The sequence below is a fragment of the Phaenicophaeus curvirostris genome, chromosome 8 (genome assembly GCF_032191515.1).
Source record: "Phaenicophaeus curvirostris isolate KB17595 chromosome 8, BPBGC_Pcur_1.0, whole genome shotgun sequence".
NCBI classification, from domain to species: domain Eukaryota; kingdom Metazoa; phylum Chordata; class Aves; order Cuculiformes; family Cuculidae; genus Phaenicophaeus; species Phaenicophaeus curvirostris.
Window position 1 is genome coordinate 40,676,575 of NC_091399.1, and position 23,728 is coordinate 40,700,302.

The window sequence follows — 23,728 nt, forward strand, 5'->3', positions numbered from 1 at the left end:
GCCTTGAGAAGAGGAGGCTGAGGGGAGACCTCTTCTCCCAAGTGACAGGGGACAGGACGAGAGGGAATGGCCTCAAACTCCACCAGGGGAGGTTCAGGCTGGACATCAGAAAAAAAAATTTCACAGAAAGGGTCATTGGGCACTGGAACAGGCTGCCCAGGGAAGTGGTTGAGTCACCATCCCTGGAGGTGTTCAAAAGATGGGTGGATGAGGTGCTGAGGGGCATGGTTTAATGGTTGATGGGAATGGTTGGACTTGATGATTCTGTGGATCTTTTCCAAACTAGTGATTCTGTGATTCTGTGACACAGCTGTCTGAGTGCTGCGGGTTCAATGTGCTTAACTTTGCCGGGAGAAGCCTGCAGCGTCAGAGAAACAGAAGAACTCCTCTGACACCTTCTGGTCAGGAGCCTGTAACAAACCCTGTCCTATGAACATCAGCAAATGCATTGACAGGGAAACTGCTCTGAATTTCATCTCTGAGCATTAGCTCCAGCACAGAGGCGGCATGAAGCAAGAAAGGAGTCACTGTAAACCATAAGCCTCTCATTCCTGTAACACCCTCTGAGCAAAGGACAAATTAAAAAGAACCACAGATTTTAAAACATACCGTGTATAAAGAAAATGTGTATTTTCATACACACATCATCATATCAACCATTAACTGCTATGCTTGACCTGCTATTTAGTACCTTCACATTAAGAGATGTTTTACTTTTTCTAACAGTGCTGCCAAGCAGAATCACAGATTCCCTACCTGCCATAATTTCACCAGAAGGAACAGGAATAATCAGCATCTTTTACCTTAATAATCAGTTAAACACTACCTACCCACATCATTTACACTAGGCTAATCATTCTTAAACCTTCAAATTCAGAGCAAGTGGGAATGCAGCTCCCTACTCATGTTGGAATTTTGACCTGCAGGGAAGCCAGCATCTGGCCACTGGGACATCCACACAGCCTCCAGCTGTGACAGATGCCAAACCTGTGACACTGGCAGGCAAGGACCACGCTACTGCACTCCTACAGCCAAGTTCGCATAACCCTTCTCTTCCCCAGCAACTACTTTCAAAAGCACTTACTAAAATATTAGTTTGAAATACTTAACTCCAGAAACACTCCCATCTTTATCCCTGGCAAAAGCATCCATTTGATGCAATGGCTGTAAGGTTTGTATGAACAAGGAACAGTTAAATGACTCCGTATAATAGCAGAAGGACCTCACATTTACATTTGCACAGAAGAAACAGCACTGTGATCTGCCTGCTATAGAAGACGGAGCTCAAGTAGTTTACCAAACCAATTACACACATCTTGAAAGAAATGAGGACTTAACTCAGTCACCCAGCATATTCCTTTAGACCTATGTTTAATAGCTATAATATCTTAGCATTATCCCCCCCCATCAGAAATTCAAACACTTTCTGAATTCCTGCTGGGAAAAATAGGTAGAGCTTTTTAGAGGTGCGTATATTTATGCTATGTTAGAAAATTTACTCACCTGTAAGTTTAAATTATCACTTGAGTAGCAATCCCAAACATGGCATTAAAAGAGACGCTTTCATACCTGAAAAAGGCTGATATTGCAAGTCTGAATCGGTGACTTGGAGCGCTCTCCTCTCTACTGAGAGGTTAATGCAAAACACCAGAGATGCACTTCCACAGGGACAAGCTTGGTGCTGGACAATGTCTTCCTTACATGACTTAACTTCCATTAGAAGAACATTCCTTTCCTCTTTGAGACTGAGACCTTGCTCTTTCACCACCAATATTAACTGAATTAGTTCTGTAAGCCTCCCTGTAAAAACCTCTTCTCTCACCTTAATATTTTAACAGGGGATGACAAACCTAGGGGAGAAATCCAGACATTTCAAAAGATTTTGCCAATTATTTTCTTAGTTGGGATTAAGCAAAACATCAGTAGAAATTAATGCCGTCTCAGAAAAAAAAAATAAAATCACAGCTTCAAAGAAGGTAGTGCAATGCCTGAGGAAACTACACTTGGATTCAGAGAACATGTGCTGATTTGTGATAGTATGACAGTAAACAAATCTAAACCAAACGTTAAAAAACAAGTTTCGCAGACAAAAATGCCTCTATATTGAAATTTATGGTCAGTAAGGACTCACTTTTCCTCAGAGGAACAGAAGTTCTCCTTGAAGTTGAGAAAACTCATCTGCAAGTGATGACTTCATGACTCATTAGAGAATTGGATCATTAAAAGGAAGTGCCTGTAATACCAAACATTTTGAGTGTAAAAACTGTCAACACAAAGAAATTGTTCTTCCTTAACTGCATTGTATTTGGATATGGACAACAATGTATCCACATTCATTTATGAACCAACACAATTCTCAGCACCAATGAAAGCTGTTCAGCCTTTCTCTCCTCCTCACTTTAGCCACAGATTCAGGTGACTTTAAATTTAATAAAGTTTGCAGGAAGAATTTAAATCCTCGCTACCCAGCTACTTACCATCAAGGAATTAGCTGTTTCTCCCAATATCATCAGCTACAGAGTAGCAAATACAATAACAGCAAGTAACTTCAGAGTTACAGTCCCTCTGAATTATCTGTGACATTTGCAATTCAGATACTAAGTCAGACATAGCAAAACAAAAATGCCTCTGCGTCCTAGTAGTTCTCATTTGACAGATTCTTTGGCCATGAGCTCAACAGTGAATTGTTTTGACAGTAAAAGCTTTTATTCCAAGTAAATTATGTGACAAAAATGGAATAAGACAAATTACGGTTAAAAAATTAACAAAGTCCTAGTTATATCTGTATAGCTAGTTCTAGACATATGTGTATCTGTTAAAAATCATTTTGCACTGCCCACAGCAGCTTCATTGTAACTTCTCAGAGAGCAAGAGATCCAATCCTGCCTGAGGTATTCGCTTCCCTTGTACCACAAGGCCACATCACCAGAGAAAATTTATTATTTCCACATCAGCCAAAAGAGCTACAAAAATTACTTTAAAGTATACACAACTCTGCTTATTACAAAAAGAAAACCAATTGGTAATTGATTGATATAATTAATGTAAATCAGCATTTGCTGTTACTGCTAAACCTGATTAGAAGTAAGTTTTATACCATACATCCAATTAATCATGTAAGCAAAGATGCAGTTAGAACAGCTACAAAATAAATGGGAAAAGGCTTCACAGAAGGAGCACCATCTTTCCTCGTGCACCACTGCCATGAATAATGTCTTCATGAGCCTTAGCTACTTGCTCCAGTGGATATTCTGGGCCCACAATTGGGTTCAGCCAGCCAGCTTCTATGCCATCAAGAAGTGCCGCTGCACATTCATGCATCTCCTCCGGCATGTAATAAAGACAGCATTTACCACCGCAGGGCCTTTACATTCTAGAAATGTATTTACTGTTTATGCAAAAGTTAAACCAAATTTCACAACCCAAAAATATTTTATGATGTTCTGAGATTAGATAAAAATGTAAAGGAATGAACCAACAAGTTATTTACGGTGAAATGATCCCTACAATAGGTTTTAACTGAAAACAGAGAAGTGTTGGAATATGCCAACAAAACATGCTTTAAAATGAAAATGTTCCTGCCTCAGTTGCAAGAAACAGACTGACTCCAATTATACTAGATTCCTTAGTCATCGTGTCTCTGGGATTTATCTCGATGGGACCTCTACAGCCCACAACCTGTTACAAATAAGTTACGATCGAGTTCCATTCGTAACTATTCAACTGCGGTGTTACGTGCACAAAGTAAGTGACAAAACCACTTACCATCACCCTTCCTCCACAGGACAGCAATTGTAAGTCAGCAGCAAGATTGATGTTAGAGAGCATTTCTATTATTATATCAACTCCTTCCATCTTTGTGTATTCCTATACAGGATATAATACCTTATTATCAGTCCAATTAGTGCTTGGGTACTACCGTTTATTTCATATCCTATAAATAACACACATTTTACAGTTTATTGATTACATTTTAAATACAGCCTTTGTACTAAGACTGACAGGTAATAAATTTAATTTTAGAGTATTTTGATCTGATGAATTGTAATATGCTACCATATTGGAAATTGCTGGAATGCAAGAGTTTCTAAATTCCATCGCCAGTGAAGAAAGCTCAGCTCTTCTAGCCTGGGAAAGTTTTATCTTGTGTAGAAATGACAAAGACAGTACGCTATTGCTCCCACATAAATCTACTTAAAAAAAACTTCTGCAAATGACTGCTCATTCTGTTAGTAACAAGAATCACCTAGCCCTGATACATGCTTACCTTAATTTTATCAATGTAATTTGCTTCTCTGTGATTAAATACTTGGTGAGCACCATTTCTCAGGACTATGTTCATGCCCTCCTCAGTTCCTGCTGTACCCAAAACCTTTAAACCACAAGTTCTGGCAATCTGACATGTCGCTATTCCAACCTGAGGGGATGAAGGGGGAGGGAAGAAAAGGAAAAAAAAAAAAAAAACACAAAAAGGAAAAATTAAGTAATTAAGTCTTTTTTCTCTTTCTTTCTTAGCATCGATTTCATATATTTCACCTGCAAATTGGAACTTACCAATTTAAAAAGTTAGCCTGGAAACATTTTTTTAGCCATAAGTTATTTGCACCTTAGAATCAGTCTAATAAAGAAAAGATATTTACAGAGATGTGGTAAAACTTTGTGGGGTTTTTGAAGAGATATCAGCATTTAATATAAATCCACGTAGAATGCAGTCTGTTTGTTAAAGCTGGGCCATAGATACTTGATACAAAGCCAAGGAAATTCTTGCCTTCACAGAATCATCTGCTATTGATACCAGCACTACATACTGCAAAGAAAACCTGCAAGCAGAAATTTTGTTAACATTATGAACCTTGCACAACCAGATAAATTGTTCCTTTAGAAACCAAATTCTCTGGGTCTCGTACCTGCTCTGCACTCCAGAGGACGTTTGGAGGTGTTGGATGCCTCCACAAAAACCTGGTGCTGGAGCCAATGGTCATCCAGGCACAGCAATGCCATCTCTTGGCATTGCTCTGTGTCATGGCAACAGCATGGGAGACCAAGATGGGGGAACACAGACACTGCCTGCCCAGGATTCAGTCCCAGCTGGTCAGCTCCCGGAGGCTACCGATTCAGCAGCTCCCACAGCAGCCACAGTTACAGGATATGTTCCGAAACGCATGCTCCAAGGATGGTGACTCAACCACCTCCCTGGGCAGCCTGTTCCCGTGCCCAATGACCCTTTCCACAAAAAATTTTTTTCTGACGTCCAGTCTGAACCTCCCCTGGTGGAGCTTGAGGCCACAGCCCCTTGTCCCGTCCCCTGTCACTTGGGAGGCCAGCTCCCTCCTCTCCACAACCTCTTTTCAGGTAGTTACAGAGGTCTCCCCTCAGCCTTCTCTTCTCCAAGCTAAACGACCCCAGTTCCCTCAGCTGCTCCTCGTAAGGCTTGTTCTCCAGCCCCTTCATCATCTTTGTCGCCCTTCTCTGGACACGCTCCAGAAAAAAAAAGCATCTAAATCATCTGAAACAGAAACCTAATTTTGTTAATCCACTAATTGATATAAATGTGACCATAAATCATACCACAGACAAAAGCAGATGCAAAGACAGAAAGCAGCATTTCTTATAAGCTGCCTTCTCCAAATACTTACCCCCCCACTGGCTCCATGCACTAGCATGCCCTCTCCTGCTTTGGCATGCCCTCTGAGTGGAAAACAGAAAATATTGGCATGAAGATTGCAGTACGCAGCCGTTACGCGTCAGATTGTATAAACCAACGTCAAATCTCATCTTTCACACAGTATGATTTCCAATTCATGTTATGGCTAAACAGGTACAATCAGCTTCTTTGGGAAAACAAGGAGGCAAAATAAACTATATCACTTACAAATTTACGTACTGCACAGTTATGTTGTGCACCTAGCAGCAAGTCATGGTCTGGTACTGAACTTAAAGATTTTCACCTGTTACAGAACATAAAAGTAAACCATGCTGGTTCTAACAATTTGTTCCATCAAACTAAACCAGATGTCCAGACCTAAGCTCTCACCTAGCTGACATGAAGCCTGGCTTTAACTCATTACCCTGCCCTATGGCACAGACAGGGCTGTACATGAAGCCTCTCTGGCACAGAGGCTCAGGAAGAAGAGAAATTAGAAGAAGAAATTAGAAGAAATTAGAACTATTCCTGTTCTTCACTGGCTAAAGTAACAATTAGCACTGAGAGAGAGTTATACATTTTATTACGAGAATCTTATCGGAGAAGCCTTTCCAGGCCTGTTCTCTTGAGAAGAAATGTGTAACAGGAGAACACAGTTGCTAGCTTCTAGGTGACAATGATATGACAATGCCATCAGCATAACAAATTTAACTTAAGAGTTTTAAACATTTCCACTCATTGATCTCCTCTCCTTTTAGAGGACAATGAAAATGCGGGCTTCAATATTTTAAATATTCATAAGCAAAATGGATAAACTTAGATTTGACACTTACTTTTGGAAAAGAGCACGATAAGCAGTGAAGTAGGGTATTGCAACTGCTGCTCCTTGTTTAAAGTCCAGTTTATCCGACAAAGGAAACACTTTATTAGCTGCAGCAACTGCATAATCTGCATATCCTCCAGAGATCGTACCAATGGTAAAAATCCTGTCACCTTTCTAGAAAGGAGGGAAAAAAAATAGAGACATTAATCATCTCGCTTATATTTTCTTTAATATAGTTTAAGAACCAGTTCACAGATGTTTAGCTGATTTCTAACAGCTCTCCTATTAAAACTAACCGATTATATTTGTCACAGAGAGGATTTTTATAATGCTAATACATACAATCCATGCAATACAAACCATATCATTTCATACACCTAAAGTGTCATAATTAGAACCCCGGCTCTAGAGGGTAACACACAAACCTACTGTCTCATTAATATTGACCTTAATGAACCTGAACACTAGAGAATTCCAAACACAGATTCCAAATGCAAAACCTGAAAAGTTTTCACAAACACAAAATAAACATTTCTCAATTATTTTTGCTTAAACGTGGAAAAGAGATATTCTCTTAATAAACCTTACAACACCTCAATATTGCCACTGTTCTGCAGAAGGGCCGGCTCAAGCCAAAATCCCACAGGCGATGTGGACATGCACACCGGGCAGCACGTCACCTATGTATGCCCAGCGCCGTGGCACAACACCAGCTGTGGGGCCAAGACAGCACCCAGCCTGGCCCTTGGCCACTGGCAGAGCAATGCCAGGGCCCACAGAAGGCACAGATACACAGCTCTGAGTCTTCTGCTGCCAGCATGGTGACCTCCATAAACATCCAGCATGTGGATGGGGTGGGTCCGGTCTGCGGACACCGGGTAGTAACTGCTGCAGGGTGGTGCAATGGTTTGCCAAGCAGCTCGAGCATGCAAATGCACGAGCTTGGCTACTCGGCATTTTTGGGATGTCTGTCTGGGGCACACACACGGATTGCATCAGCTCTCACTCTGGACTGTCAGGGTGACCCCACTGTGTGCTGCCACTAGCTGGCAAAGGTGAAAAAAGCCAGCAAAGCAATAGAAACAGGATTAGCAGCAGAGCAACCCCACAAAGATGAACCCATAAACAATCATGAATTAAAACTCAATGTATTTTCTACACCTACCTTGAATGCAGTAACATGTTCTCCAACCCCTTCAATTACACCAGCCACATCTGAGCCTGGAGTGTAGGGTAAAGTTGGTTTTCTAGCATAAGTCCTAGAACGAATATACTGATCAAAAACTACATATTCAAGATGAAAAGTTTTGGTTTGTATTCTTCATTCTGTTCTGAGTACGCCTATTATCATTCAATGCCATTATTTCTGTTCACAGAACTCATATATACCTGATTTTCTTTTGGAACAGGAATTACGACGTCTGACTGGATTTTAAGCACTTCAGGGCCACCAAATTCAAAAACTCTGACAGCTCTCATCAGATTTCTTGTGGCTGCCATAGTTATCAGAATATCTGCAGGGAAAAAAAATATGGTATTGCCATCATAATTTATTTTGCATTTTCAAAATAAAGAATTCAAACAACCACCTGCCAAGCAACAGATTAAACAGAGCTTCACTCTTTATTTAAACTGGGGGAAGGAGAGTTGGTTTGGGCTTTTTTCCCAAAACTTGCAAAACGCAGAACATTTACCCCACCACTTGCAGGGCTTTATGGGTATTAAGAGAACCACATGCAAATAATTTTCCCATAGAAATGTTTCTACAGCAGCTCCTGTGAACAGGAGCTGTCACATCTGTACAGATATACAGCACTTTGGGGGGAAAACTGCTACAACTTACTGCTACACTCTGCCAAAAAAAAAGCCTGCTACACACAGGCCAACAGGGTTGTCTAACCAAGTGACATTCCAGTCACCGCTCCTGCAGGCTGTCAAACCTCCAGGTAAAAAAGGAAAAAAAAGTCTGTTAATCAGCTATCACAAACAAAGGTACCCCTAGAACATTAAAACAAGCCAGGAAAGACTGAAATGCAGACATTTAAGATTCCAGTCCTTAATTCCACAACTGCATCTGTATGTGACAGCCCTGTGCTGCAGCTCACAGCTCACAGGCACTGCTGGACACAAGGAAAGCTTATCAACACCGGGAGGTGCAACTGCTCCAACCACACTCATTCCTGATGGGCTCCAACAAACCACCATGAGCACGGTACTCCCACCACAGGACAGTTATACACAGGTCTGTCAGGAAGCTGATCCACTCAGAGAGAAGCACTTTACTTGTGACCTAGCAAAAAATCACGGAACAGCAGAGGCACATAGGAACCTTATAGGTATCAGGAGATCCCACTGCTGGCCAACTCCAGTTATGGAACTTCAGGGCTGCAGACAGAGGCAGGCTTTTCCCAAAGCTGATTACAGCTTTCACAAGGACCTGACTTCAACATTATTTTTTTTCCTAACTCTAGTCTGTAAGAAGCCTGCGTAGTTTTGGTTGTCTGTTCAAGCCAGAAAGAGCACTGGTCACAGGGATGTACACTACTAAGATTTCCCTTAGGACGTGGCAAAAATCCACTCTGCCAAGCAATTTCTGCAGTACAGGTCACTTTTATATGTTGTGATAACAAACCAAAAAGCAGCTTCTATTCTGCTCAGAAAAAAAATGGACCCATAAGTTTTAATAAACTATTCTGCAGCCCGGTGATGAACCTAGTATGGGGCCACCTTCAGAGGACTGGAAGCAGCCCGGTACTGGCTGGAGTGGCTGCAGGCAGGCAGACATCATCCCAGTGGCTCCAAGCACCTGGGGAACCCCAGACTCATCGGCACAAACCAGTTGCGGAATGGGGCAGGGCCCAGGGCCTGAGAGTGGGGGAAGCAGGGAAAGCAGCAGCAGCACAGCCCGTACAGAGAGCTCTGCCCCTCGGGATCATAACATCATAGAATGGTCTGCTTTGGAACAGACTTTAAATACCATCCAGTTCCAACTCCCCTGCCATGGCGGGGAACTCCTTCCACCAGACCAGGCTGCTCAAGGCCCTGTCCAACGTGGCCTTGAACGCTTCCAGGGATGGGGCATCCACAGCTTCCCTGGGCAACCTGTGCCAGTGCCTCACCATCCTCATTGGGAAGAAATTTCTCCTTATGTCTAGCCTAAATCTGCCTCTCTCCAGTTTATATCCACTGCAGCTAGTCCTGTCACCACAAACTTTTGTGAACAGTCCCACTCCAGCTTTCTTGTAGCTCCTTTCAGGTACCGTAAGGTCGCTAGAAGGTCTTTTCAGAGCCTTCTCCCAGGCTGAACAACAACAACTCTCTCAGGCTGTCCTCATAGCAGAGGTGCTCCAGCCCTCTGATCATCTTTGTAGCCCTCTTCTGGACCCGTTCCAACAGCTCCATAGTCTTCTTATGTTGAGGATTCTAGAACTGGACACAATACTCCAGGTGGGGTCTCACGAGAGAGGAATAGAGGGGCAGAATCACTCGCCCTGCTGGCCACGCTTCTTTTGATGCGGCCCAGGACACGGTTGGCCTTCTGGGCTGTGAGTGCACATTGCTGGCTTATGTCGAGCTTCTCATCAACCAGCACCCCCAGGTCCTTCTCTGCAGGGCTGCTCTCAATCACGTCGTCCTCCATCCTGTATTGAATCTGGGGATAGCCCTGACCCGGTGTAGGACCTTGGCCTTGTTGAACCTGATGAGGTTTCCCCAGGCCTATTTCTCCAGCCTGTCCAGGTCCCTCTGGATTACATTCCGTTCTTCCATGAGGAGCATGGATAAATCCGTTTTAAACTACTCCTATATGAATATATTTTCGTACCTTGAGAAAACACGCTTTTTTAAAAGCAACGTTATTTATGATGAAGGACTGTTTTCTTTACACAAAATCAAAGATCATGTATCTGTAGTGCCACTTTAATTCTTTCTCTCTGTCTCCAGGATATAAACAGGTCTGAGATCCAGAAGAAAATCTGCACCTGGCTCACAGTAACACATGAAATGTGTAACAAAGACGATGTGGTAAGAGGACATTATGGTACAACTTCTGTATTTATGTAATGCAGGATTCCTAATGTCATGATAAAAATGGCACGTAAATGGAAAGAAATGTTCAGGTGTTTTTATGACTGTTACTGAGATGAATCAGCACTCTAATTTAAAAATAAACTGTCCTCTAGTTGCTCTACTTAACAGATTCTCAAGAGCTGTTTTTAGGAGAACGCTTTTAAGCTTAAGACCAAGTTCCCTGCCTAGCTGTAAATGCAGCCAATATGAAATGTGACTGATTTTGTATGGTCAGAAGTCACATAATCCCCACGTCTCAATAGCTTCTCAAGAAGTCAGGAATAGGTGTTGCTTCTGTCACAGAACACTGACTTTCAGAAAATGATTTATGAAAATCTCGGATGAAGTGAGCCTTGGTTTTGCAAAGCCGTGGCTCTGTTCAAAATGAAAGCTGTCCTGTCCAGAAGTGAAATAAGCTCAGTTTCTGTCGAATGCTTGCTGGTCTTTGGGCAGTGATATAAGAGTCATTAGCAGGTGCCACAGGGTGAAATACAAAAAATGTATTCCTCACTGACACCACAGTGACAATTGCTGTATCAAACCACGCATTTCACTGGTTGAAGTTCTGTATCAGGCAGCATTGAGATGATGCTTTCTGGAAAAGCAGCGCTCCAGAGACATAGGAATTACTAACTTAGCTGTTCAGAAAGACCGGCTTCCAACTTAAAATAAGAACATTTACAGAGGAGATTCTACACAAACACATTTAAGTAGTTTTCAATTTTTGAAGGGAAGTGGAGAGTGCTACTTCAGCAGTTTTCTTTTATGCCATCATGTCTTAAAAAAAGCATATGAATCTGATTATTTTATTGAATATTTTCATTTTGCAAGAAAGATGAGAAGGGCTGGACAAGACAGCAAAGGAAAGGGTAACAGCTGACATCTCTCCAGTTAACGCAGCACATTTCTTAGTGCTGTAAATTGAGCAAGTGAAGGCAAACGGGGGGGAATGGTGCTTCTGGTTAAATAATCATAAAATGAAATAAGTCATATAACTGCCTCAGAGCAACTTTTCTGAATGGAAAAATGTAGTATCAGCCCTTAGGGCCGCTCTGCAAAAAAGATAGCATAGAAGAGTAGGGAAATTGTACTGATAAGCCCTGTGGAATATCATACAGCTTTCTCCACGCTTGCAAATCCAGGAAAAACTGCCATTAGTGTCTCAGTCTTCTGGCACAGCTCAGGGGGTCTGAAGGTGATGTCTTGCATTTTACAATTATGAAGTTCCTTCCCTCTTTTTTTTTCTTTCCTTGTCTTGTGTATTTATGCATCTAATTTCAACTTTGACTTTTTTACCTTTGTAGGTGTTATTATTTAAACTAGGATTCAAACGTGATCAAGTCTGTTAGGCCACAAATTTAATCTGCTGAACCTGAGAAGAGTTTCTAAAGTTGAGGAATGTGCTTCAGAAGTAAATGTCTTTTATTTTAAAGAACAGCTTTAAGTAACTGAATAGTTGTGCTCGGGTTTCACATGGTTGCAGCAACACAGCCCTCAGTCTGTGCTGTCTGACTGAATCTATTTGTTTGCATGTAGGAAGACACAAACAGAGAAGCGTACACCTTTAAAGTCTCTCTTGCTATGAATTGCTATCAAACCTCAAGCTTAGCAAACTGAATCATGGAAATCCATGAGATTTCTGTGTATTACAAGCAATGAAAAATTAAAAGCAGCTGAACGTGATTCCTTGGAGTTCATGGGCTGCATTTTAATGCTTGTTTCACACATGGACTAGGTACTTTTTTTCTTTCTTTTTGTTTTTGTTTTTTCTTTCTTTTGTAGCCCATCTCCAGTGTTAATATAAATATTTTGGTGTTTTTTCCAGATGGCAGCACTTGAGAAAGCTACTGGTGATGTTGTGCTCAAGTTTGAACCATTTGTTCTTCATGTGCAGTGTCAAGAGATGCAGGATGCACAGCTTCTGGTAAAATTACATTGACTAACAGTATCACAATATTGTTCTCTTATATTCCGTGCTGCAAAGGTCAAAGTGTTGGCTCCTGAGCAAGCTCTAGCACTTTAGAATAGTCCCAGATGTGCTATATGTTTAATAACCAAGGTATTAAAAGTAAGCTAATGAAGAAAACACAGCTTTAAAGTGAGTAGAGATTTTGCTTTCCATTTTAAAATCAAAATTACTCAACTGCAGTTTGGTTTGCAAGCTGAAGCAGATTGCCTGCTAAAAAGCTTTTCCAGCGAGCTCAGGTTGCTTTCATGGGCTGAAAGTGACGGTGTTTGTAGACAGCATTTTGCTGCCAGCCAGGCCGTTTGGCTCCTGTGTTGCAGCTCATTGAATAGTACCTTTGCCTTCTGCTTTTCTAGCCTGACTCCAGAGAGTAATGCATGATGCGTTTGTTCCTTCATTGATCTAGAAGAGAGCTGATTAGCTGCTTTTATAGCATTGCTGCCCTTCTAGCTGTACAAGAGTAGCATGACTGAGTGCATGGCTACCAGATAATGCAGTGCCGTGCCCAGAGAGATGGTCATGTCCCATCTGCAGTGACGGGTTTAGATTGGACAGTCAGGATTGACTGGAGCTCTCTTAAAACTGCCCACTATTTGTGACACTACATGGGTTTGATCTTAAAAACATTTTAATGTATCTATTTTCCTGTATTAATCTGGGGAGATGGTTTGGAATAAGTTTTTTGCAAAACTGAGACTGAGCTGCATTGCAACCTACTGGGAATTATTCCTTGCTGTGAAAGTGTGTGAGACTTGTTTAAGGTATCTTTTTTTTTCCTCAGCATTCAGTGGCTGTTGATTCTGGGTTCAGGAACTCTGGTATTACAGTTGGCAGAGGAGGAAAAATTATGATGGTCAGGACTTATCTACTGACCTGTAAGGAATATAACAGAATCCCATCATTACTTGTAGCCTCAGTTTTTTTACAAGCCAAGATCTGTGCTGTAACGTGATTGACTGCTTTCACAGGCCATGCTGTAGCACTGCAAATTCTTTCTGCCTCATTTAACAGCAAACTAACCAATTGTGTGGAAGAGTGGTTTTTTTCCTTTAGTAAATTCCCCATAATATTCAAACAACCTTAATAAAATAAAAAACTTTATTCTAGAGAAATCCTTCTCTGTGTGTTTTTAGGCTGTCCGGAGCACTCATTGCTTAGAAGTTCCATTGAGCCACAAGGGGAAATTGATGGTCTCTGAAGAATATATTGAATTGTTGGATTCCACTAGTCCTGTTCATTACATCTAAATCTGAAAGTGAAAAATGCACAGGAGAGATTGTTTAAATAAAAAAAACAAACTAAAACACAAACTAGACAGCTCTTACAAAGTCTAAAATACAATTTCAATTAATTGTTTGAGCTCCAAAGGCTATAAAGTATTTAAGGAAAAACCTGTAAGCGACATGAGTTTGCAGACTTTGTTATTAAGTGTGGTTTGAGTTTCTTTTCTCATGTTAACAGCATTTGTTATTCTAACACAGTGGCCATCTCAGCAGAATTCAGGTGGCAATACATGCTTTAAACCACTAAATGCTTTGCATAGTTTGCAAAACTGAGGATTTTTGAGGGTGGTGGAGAGTTACACACAGTACAATTGTGTCCAGCTGAGGAAGAGAACAGGCAGAAGTGCCAGAGTGCGAGGGACACAGATACTGGTGAGGCACCTATGTATACGTAACCAGAGGAGTTTCTTTTTATATGTCCACTGGGAATCTCTGTAGTGGTTAAAGTTAGCAGTGACTGCTCATAGCAGCAGTCCATCTGATTGCTAATGCTGTCAGTCATTAGACATTTAACCTGATACCGTTTCTAGTTTCTGTAAGGTTAACAGGGTCTTCATGGCACTTGAGTGCCTCCACCACTTGATTGCTAACATCCAGGCATTACAGAGTGGAGTAGCAGGACACGCACAAGGACACGCCCTGGTATTTCTGATTATCCTTCCAGTGTTGGCTAGAACATCTCAATGTCAGTAGCAATTTTCTTCTCTTGGCACATTTTGGTGATATTACAAAAGCATTTGTTTGTTCAGTTTTGCAGATTCTGAGCAAACCTACAAAAGTAATACTGACATAATTTGTTTCTTTCTAGATTCTACAGAAGCTTAGAGTCAGCTTTGCAAACTGCCGCTGGTGCAAATGACTTGCATTCTGAGGGGATGGAGAGGAGTCGCTCTGTGTATGTTCGTAGAAGGAAGAGGAAGACAGTTCACAAAGAGTATGCTCCTCTCCCAAGGATCAGCATGAAGAGCTAGAGCCTGAGGATGATATAGAAAACAGTCTTGATATTTTTGCTGATATCATGATCTAGACTAAAGCAAACTGAATAACAATTGTAATGCTCTTTGTAAGAGACAGAAATACTGCTCTGTTCTAAGCAGTAACACTCCCATGGATGTTTACCAGAAAAAAGGTAATTAAACAGAATTGTGCACAGGTTCAATGCCAGAGAACAAAACCTTAGAAGGTTCTGGGTGTTGTTTTTTTTAAAAGCACTGTCTTTTACTCTGTCTGCTAGTCATCACAGAAATAACTGGTTTGGTACAGCCTTTTGCTATGTCCTCAGTGGTGGCGTTTTGTGTCCATATGCTGAGTTTAGGCCTTCTGATTTTCACCGACCAGAGAAACTCTAAAAGCCTAGTTGTTATCCCTGAAGTTTTTTAATCCCTGTAGGAGCTTTGCCAGCAGTACAGATGCCCGTCTCAGAACAGGACAAAGCTACATGTCAGCCAGCTGAAGGACAGTTGCTGGTGTGGAGATAAGAACAGAAAACTAGAAGTTGGGTCCTGCTCTGTGCCAGCTTCAGCCACTGTGTCCTGGATCCTTTCTGGCCATTGCACTGGGCAGCAATGTTGATGTTGTTTTCCTGCACTTTGCTGTGTTTCAGGCTCCAGCCCCCTGTGTGTTGCCATCTTCTGCTTCCCTTGGCCAGTGGCCGTTAAGTGTTATTTTCCTTTGAGTCTTGTAGCCAGCTCCATACATTGATTTTGCTCCCTTACATCTCATTCCATGTGGCTGGTGCCCAGCCTCCGTTCTAGCTGTCCGGCATAAGGTCATCCGAAGTGTACCCTAACAGGCTTTCTTCCCAGGCTGTGAAGCATCGGCACTCAACAACTGTTAAGCACAAACCAGCGCAATAATGTGCACATTCCTGTATTGCACCCCTGGAAAATTCACTCCTTACTCCAGGTGTATTTTGCAGAACAATGGTGAATTTGTGAACATTTGCAGCAATGGATCCTGAGCCTGCCCTGCTTTTTATGCCCCTAGTAATACACTAACACTGCAAAACAAGGCCCTGACTGAAGGAAAATGGTTTATTTGGTGCGGTAGCTCCAAGTTCACAGAGCAGGGAGTTGTCTGTTGGGAAATGGTTAAGTGAACAAGGACATGTTCCCTTGAAGGAGCTGTGTAAACCATCTCCCTGATGAGCTGGGAGCAGCTGGCTGTACAAGCTATTCTTTTTGATAACATTAAGCCTGACTCTAAGATAAGTCAGCACGTAGCCTAGAACATTGTAACCAAAACAGGACTTTTTGTCCTTGAACATAGAAACTATAGCAGGATGTTAGAAGCAAAATAGCAGGTAGTAGTTAATGAATATTAACATAGGGGGCAATATGAATATGGCCAATGAACATGTATTTGCATGCTGTTACTAACCAATGAAATTATAATACGATGATGTAATCAAGTAGAAGAAAAGTATATAACCTGACTTGTTTTGAATAAAGACAACCTTGCTTTATCAATCATATTGATTTGACTGCTTGAGTCCCTCCCGCCGTGGCAAGTGGCGCCCGAACAGGGACCCGAAGACCTGACTGGACCGGGACCTGATATGGTCACCATCCTGACCGGCAGGAGCTCGGAAAAGCACCGGTAGCAGCGACCAGGGGGCAAAAGATCGACGCTGGCTGGAACAGGAAACTCGATCCGTGCCTGAAGAGACCTTATAGAAGGGGTTCGCCGTCCGACGAGGGCCAATGCAAACGTAAGGCTGCACCATTTATGTGATATAGGGAAAGTTACCGGTAACAATGGAAAAGCAAGTGGCCCTAGGTTTACTTCAATGCTTTTTAGAAAAGCGAAAGGTACAGGATATAAATCTTAAAAAGGAATTACCAGGGCTGACAATCCCTTTGATCCGGGTCCGACAGACACCGACAAGGAGCCCAATCCACCCCCTCACTGTCCCTCAGACCAACAGGCGCGAGCCAGGAGGGAGGCACAGCAGCAGGGAGAAGTTGAAATATTGCAAGCTTTGATCTGTGTGCGGCACGGCAGTCTGCGCTGGGGACTAATTAGTGACGAAGCGATGCGGGGGATGTGGGCCATTCACAGGGGAGGTTTGGGATGCAGGGGGTGTGGGACGGCAGCGGGTGCAGGGGCGGCTGCGGTGCAAAGCGTGGGGGCAGGTTCATTCCTGCACTCCAAAACTGGGAAGAAGGAACCTCTAATGGAATTCGTAGACCTAAAATGATTTGGCAGAACATTTTTCACCCAGCTCTAATCTTGATATTTTAAGCTGCTTTTGACATGGAAACTACTGAACAAACAGCTCTGAATCACTACATCCATAGCTGTGAGGATTGGCATCGTTGCCACACAGAGGTATTATTGCCTGTGCCTGTCATTTCAGATTTGGCTTTCTATCTTTTAAAATGCATTTTTCCAATTAATTTGTGAGTTACTTTAGTTTTCTGTGTGTTCATAATAGTAGTAATAATTCCAACAATTATTATAAAAATAGCATACGGAACTGGTAGTTACAATCAGCTATAGGAAAAATCTGAGGCATACCTGACATTAAGCTCACTGAAAAGAATGTGTCTATATGACAACCAAAGCAAAAAAGGTGGCTTTGGTTTCAGCTATTTCAGTAAGAACATATGTTCAATTTCTTGTAATTCTTAATATACCTAATTTTTCTTTAATTTTTGAGCAATTAATGTCATAGTTTTATTTTCATCCTTACTACTTATTTTTTTATTTAATTTTGTAAGACTAGCTTTTTACTTTGGAATTCTTCCAGGCCTCAGACTGTGGGTGGGAGGGTCCAAGGAGGAGACATGAATCTCCTTGGTGACCAGTCCTTTGCTGTCTCTAATTCACTCCAAGCTTCAGGAACAGAGGGGGTTTGTTTTATTTTTGTTTTCTCCCTGGCAAGGCTGCACATCAGGACCCCTTGGTGGTCAGCCTGCCCTTTGCTGTGTCTTGTGCTGCAGTTTCAAGCCCAGGAGCAGTGGTGTGAGTTTGGGAGTGGTGCTTCCAGCTGTGAGGATTGTAGCTTGCTGGGGCGCTCGGTGTGGTGTTTGCCTGAGAGGCAGTGCCATTTGGCTGGTGCCCATCGATCCCGCTGGCTGTGCCGCAGTTTGTGGTAGCTGGACTTGCCATGTCTCTTCCTCGTGTGCAGAGAAGTCAGCCACAGCACAGTCCCTCTGCCCCCCAAGAATCAACACTGTGTTACTCCACTGCTTTTCTCCTGGCAGACTCAATGAGATTTTCAGGGGACCATGATGAGGATGTCATCACCACTTAGCCCTAAATGCACCTGGATCCTTTAGCTGTTTTAGGATTCGGGCTTGGCAGAGCCCACATGGTCACTGCTGTGCCTGTGTCCAGGAGTCGCTGCCTGGGGAGCAGACCAACAGTCAGGCTACAGGTATGCCAGTCCTGTGGGTCCTGCAAAGCAGCTGGAGGCATTCCTGGTCCTGGCTTTGCTTCCTCTTCTGCTGCAAGATCTCAAAAGTTCTGCAGTCTTTGTTACCTGGTGCTGGGTTTTCCCTGTCCTAAACTCATGGTGTTGTCCTTCCTGTTCTGTGCATAGTTCCAGATGCTGAGCCATACATGGCACTGCTGCATTTCCAGGAACTCCTGCTCCTCTGATATCTTACACATCCTTTGGTCAAACTATATAATAAATTCATCTTAGAGAAATTATTGTTATCATCAGTTAATTTCTTTAGAGAGAGGGAACAAATAATTTTCTCCCGTGCCTTGTCAGCTGGCTTGGCACTGGCTTTCAACAAGGAGCATTGGGTCCAGGGGCAGTCTGAGCAGGGAAGCACATAGCTCAACAGGAACAGAATTGCACCAAAAGCAAACAAAACAGCATTACAAGTGCAACTTTCTCTGTGTTTCAGTGCTGTTAGTGCTGAGCCAATGTAGGTGCATCTGCAAAAGCTGCTGGAAGTGACGTCTGTGCTAAACCCTGCAAGTGGTGTCCCATCTGTCCTGCTCAGAGCGATATCTGCTTCCCCTCCATGCTCTCAGCTCCTGGGCTGTGGCACTAATGCTGCAGAAAGCTCAGCTCCTTTGGCTTCTCTTGGACTGAGTCTATGAGGATGAAACTTCTCTCAGAAGAGGGCCCCGCTGCCTCCAGGTCTTGACACTGGCAGGTTTCTCCCTGCCTGTGGCTGCTGGGGTCCAATGCCTGGGAGGCAGACACCTGTCCTTGCAGGGATCCACCTCCCCTTCTGGAGCCAGGCACCTCAGGGAGGCCGAGGTTGTGTGAGTCACTATCCCTGGAGGTATTTAAAAGATGGGTGGATGAAGTGCTCAGGGACATGTTTTAGTGGCTGACAGGACTGGTTGGACTCAATGATCCTGGTGGTCTTCTCCAACCTAGTGATTCTGATTCTGTGATTCTGAGTGCTCTGCCTGCAGTGGTGGACACCTCGCCTGGATGTTTTGGTGCACTTACTTCAAACATTAGTGACCTGGCACAACTGACCATGGGCACCAGGATTTTGGAGACCAGCTCTCCCTCTATCCTTTCCCAAGACAAGGAAGACTGACTGAAAATGTCGTATGAGTTGGTGGAACGAGAAGGTGCACATTCAGCATACAAATCTCAGTAGCAGTTGACACAAAGGTGTTGAAGAAGCATTCCTGGATAGATGGGGGCTGAGCCTAGGGCCCCGTGGTGGAGATGAGCCTGAGGCAGCTGGGCAGCAGGTAAGTGTTGTACTCACCTGGTGCTACGCTGGGAGACAGTGCTGAGCTCTGGACTGCTGGCATAGGACTAAAGGACTGGTGTGACTGCAAAACACAGCACATAAACTGCTTATGCTGCTGAAGACAAGGAGGGACCATGAGTTCAGAACCAAACATTTCAGGAGGGGTAAAGTGAAAAGGTATGGTGGGCTAGCCACTCCAGAAAAAAATGCCTTAGAACTTGGTTTCTGTGAAGTTAACTGTGCATTGCTTTACAGTGTGTTAGTCAGCAGTTTACTGTTCAAAAGCAGAAATTGCAGCTAATTTCTGGAGGAGAAACAAATTCTTGTGTAATACTGGCAAGGTGAAAACCCACTGTAGAGTTGTGCCAGTCTGATCCTGGATTGTACGCCTGGAGTTCCCTCCTTGTGAGGTTGCTAGAGTGAGGGCACGTTGATCCCTGGGGAATGATGACATTTGATTCACTTTAAACAAAAAGAAAAGTTAAGAGTTTTTTCAGGTGTTTTGGTTATCACTAAAGCCCTTTGCTTCTGTAGTGAAGAGTTAGCTTCAGGCTAGCACAGCCAAGATAACTGGCACAAAGGCAGAGCCCTGAGCTCTGGGGAGAAGGGGAGGTCTCAACCTCTGCCTCTCTGGTCTCGTTTTTCCTGTGTGGAGTAGTTACACTTTCCAGAGTCACAGCGCTGTGCCGCTGTCAGGGCTGTTGATTTCCTTGACATCATTTCTCCTTAAGGTTAATAGTATTTCACTTTTTTGTTTAAAACTACTAACAGCATTCTCTGTGTGCACTGGGACTTGGATATCTGAATTATAATGTCAACAGCCTCCGCTGTTTTACTTTTGTGGAATGAGCTGTAGTTACCAGAACCCAAATTACTCCCTCTGCTTCTGCTTTTGCTCAGATCTTTCCTGTGCTACCTTTCTTGAAAACTTATCTGCGTGTCCTTTCCTTATTTCCTCTGGGCCCATTCCTGAAGCTACTGTGGATGTAACTGTGTGAACTGGGGATGCTCACACAACTGCTTTGTTTGTTAATTAACATCCAGTGACCTAGGCTGCAGATGGTGAAGGCGAGTGATCATAATCATCAAGCTGTTTTTCTTTCTTTTCAATATGAAGAGTTTGGGGGTAGGAATGGAGGTGCCTTTGCAAAGCAGTGGTAGAACCAGCTGGCATGCTCAGGGCACAGCGAGGTTGTTTGCCTTTTTTAGCTTGGTTTTGGAGACAGGTTTTATATCTCCATATGCCACTTTGATTGAGTTATCTTTATTGTTTGCCTCTTGGTTTTTTTAGTTTCCACCTTGCTCTCTAACGGTGGAAAACACACATGCTAGAAATTTTCCATGACAGGAAGTTCAAACTCGGTACAAAGATTCCTTCTTGGGAAATAGCTGAGGAAGCAGGTTTTACTGTGTGCCCTGAAGATCAACAGACCTGGATCCCCATCAGTCAATGACAGAAGATAATTCCAGAGTCAGGGGGCTGAAAAACTTCATCTTTTTTTCCTAGAATAGTTAAATTCAATGGCAATGGACCATTAGATCGTATGGAAATCCTAGGGTCTCTCAATGCCTGAGCTATATAAGACCCCAGTTAGATGAAAACAGAGAGAAGGATGAGGTAAGATGCTAGGAGAACTATGCTGAAGTAAGTCTGCAATTGACAAACTTGCTTGAAGAAACTGTGCTTTCAAGATTGACTTCAGTGACTGATAAACTTAGGTGACACATTTATAAAGATGTGAATGAATATCTGGCACTTTAGACTGCCTGAAATTTCTACCCTGAATTTTTTATTGGCTGCAGCTCTAAAATAGTGGAAGCCATTTATGTAACTCTCTGAACACCCTTGATAGGAGTGGCTATATATCCTATTCCTAAACAACTCTGCATGAAAAATGGTTTTTACTTGACTCTGCAAAGAGGCTGGAGAACTCCACAATGATACGTTGCATACCCTTGAAAATTAGCAGAAGTGGGAAAAGAAAGGTAGCGCAACAGTAAATCACAGATTCAAGGGGAGCAAGCTAGAATGGTAAATCCCAAATTATTGAATGAGGGTTCATTACTATGTGCTGTGAGTGCTGTGCGATTAAAGAATTGCGCCAGATTGCCTATGGTATGCTGGTATAATCACATTGATTTTATCACAGCTATGCCAGTGTGATGCAAAGGAGAATGTGGTCCTAGAAATGTTTATGGTTAAGTGTTAGCAACTCAGAGGAAGCAATCTAATTTTGTGCCTTCCAACGAGACAGAGCTCCTGGTGAAGTCAGCCGTTCAAAGTGGCGTGTCGCTTCCATGAATGCCTTCTGTGGATGGCAATGCTGGGGAGCAGCAGGGGTAGCGGCTCAGAGTGCCTCCTTCTGTTATGTTTCTGTTGCATCAGGTCCCTGCTCCCAACACTGACAGAGAGTTGTGCCTGACAGTACCACAGGGTTCAGTCCTTCAGCTGCAGATGAGGAGTGAACATCTGAAGTCAGTTAGTCAGGATGGCTCTTCAACAACTGGCAGCATCTGTGCAACATTCATGGCAAGCACACAGTTTTAACAGCTTAGTTCTCAGCCATACCCATGCTTCTCTGTAAGACTGCAAAGCTGAAACAAGCTGTCCAACACTTTTGCAAGCTTTTACATTAAAGTGGATGATAATAAACCCATTTTTTTTTTGAGACCTATGCATGTCAGCATGTTTTTGTAGCGACATGCCTTCATACCTCCCGTTCCACCGGTGATGGAATTTCAGCAACTGGCTTTTAGTGATACCAGAAATTTCTGGTGCCTCTAGGAAGCCCAGTGAACAGCTACAAGAAATGCAATTGTAGACACCTGTGATGAATAACAGCATTGATGTTATATGGTTAGCGAAGGCATAACTGCTCCTCTCTTGTACTAATTTCCCAGCCCTGTGCAGGCAGTGACTGTGAATGCACTCAGGCAGTGTGTCTATTAGCTCACTTCAGTTAGCATCGTAATGATCGACTCGCTAGGATAACCTATAACCATTATAAGGGATTTTCAGCCTTACTCACTGTGTATTCTTTTGCAAGGATGCACACTAGCAAACAGTTACTTTTCCAGATTGATATTGACCAGAGAAGGTGAAGCCAAAGGTGGGAGAATGGATCTCTTAAAGTCTCAAAAGCAAAGATTCATGTTTGATTATGTTTTAACGCCCTATGGACAGTTTGTTGCGATCAGTAACTTCTGTTCATCTGATATCCAAAGCCGCCTTCTTGAATCACTTTTCCTTTGTGATCTAGAGTTTGCCAGTTCTTTTTTTAAACTCAGGTTAACTCCTGCTGGCATTACATGACACTACATATTATGTTAGAAGTTTGTTTAACTCCGTACAGAAATATGTGGTGACAGATAGTTCCTCAAAGAGCTCATTGCTTTCACCGATTCTCCAGCTTGACACTTTGCTGGCTACTCAGAGACCTGTTTTTTGGCAGGGGTCGTGGATGCTACCAGAAGAGTATTTGAAGAGCATTTGAAGGTGAGAGTCAACAGTCTCCTGCTTTGCCAGCTATGTATAGTGCCAAAGTAAAGCTATCATATTAAAAGAAAATACACTCTAGACTTTTTTCATTTATTTATTGAAGCTAAAAGTGACCAGTACATTCAATGGTACAAAATGTGAGCCTAAACTCTGGTCTTGTTTTCTTCTTACAACACTCTGGGGCCCTTCTTCCTAAGGAAATTTCCTGCTGTTGTGTAGATTTCAGCTGTTTGAGCTCTGCCTCCAGATGCTCATGGAATTAAATGTTCAATATTGGCTGTCAATGGCAATGAGTGCTGCTGGTCGGAACCCCCATTCAAAGGGGAAAGCATAATTTCTTCTCTCGGAGCTTGTTAAAAGGCTGCTTGGCTGACCAGAAGCAGCCACATATAACCTCCATGACGGTAACCATAGTGGATTGAGGTTGGTGCTGTGACTGTGTGTGGGAGAATGGGGTGCAGCCCTTACTTCTCCACGGTGACTGCCAAAATGACTCTCCCAATGTGTGAATGCCACCACTTTCCCTCTTTAAACTGGGTGCCTAAAACCCCACGGGCTGCCTTTTGGCATGACAGGATTTGGTGAATCCACTAAGAGCTCACACACACTTAAAATCCTCAGGCTGGAGACGACGCTGCTGATTGTCTGCTGAGGATAGCCTGGGAGGTCGAGCATCTCCGGGTTGAGAAAGGAGTGCAAGCTGGCTGGGTGCAGGCAGACTTCTGTCCTCAGGGAGGGTTTTGGCAGGTGCCTTTGGTGGAGTGGAA

General features: G+C 43.0%; 2 pseudogenes; one reads left to right on the forward strand and one right to left on the reverse strand.

Moving 5' to 3' along the window:
* Window positions 1-2,684: 2,684 nt before the first annotated feature.
* LOC138723410 (quinone oxidoreductase-like) lies at window positions 2,685-7,953 on the reverse strand (annotated as a pseudogene).
* A 1,220-nt stretch (window positions 7,954-9,173) lies between these two features.
* Window positions 9,174-14,966, forward strand: LOC138723741 (tRNA wybutosine-synthesizing protein 3 homolog; annotated as a pseudogene).
* Window positions 14,967-23,728: the final 8,762 nt, after the last annotated feature.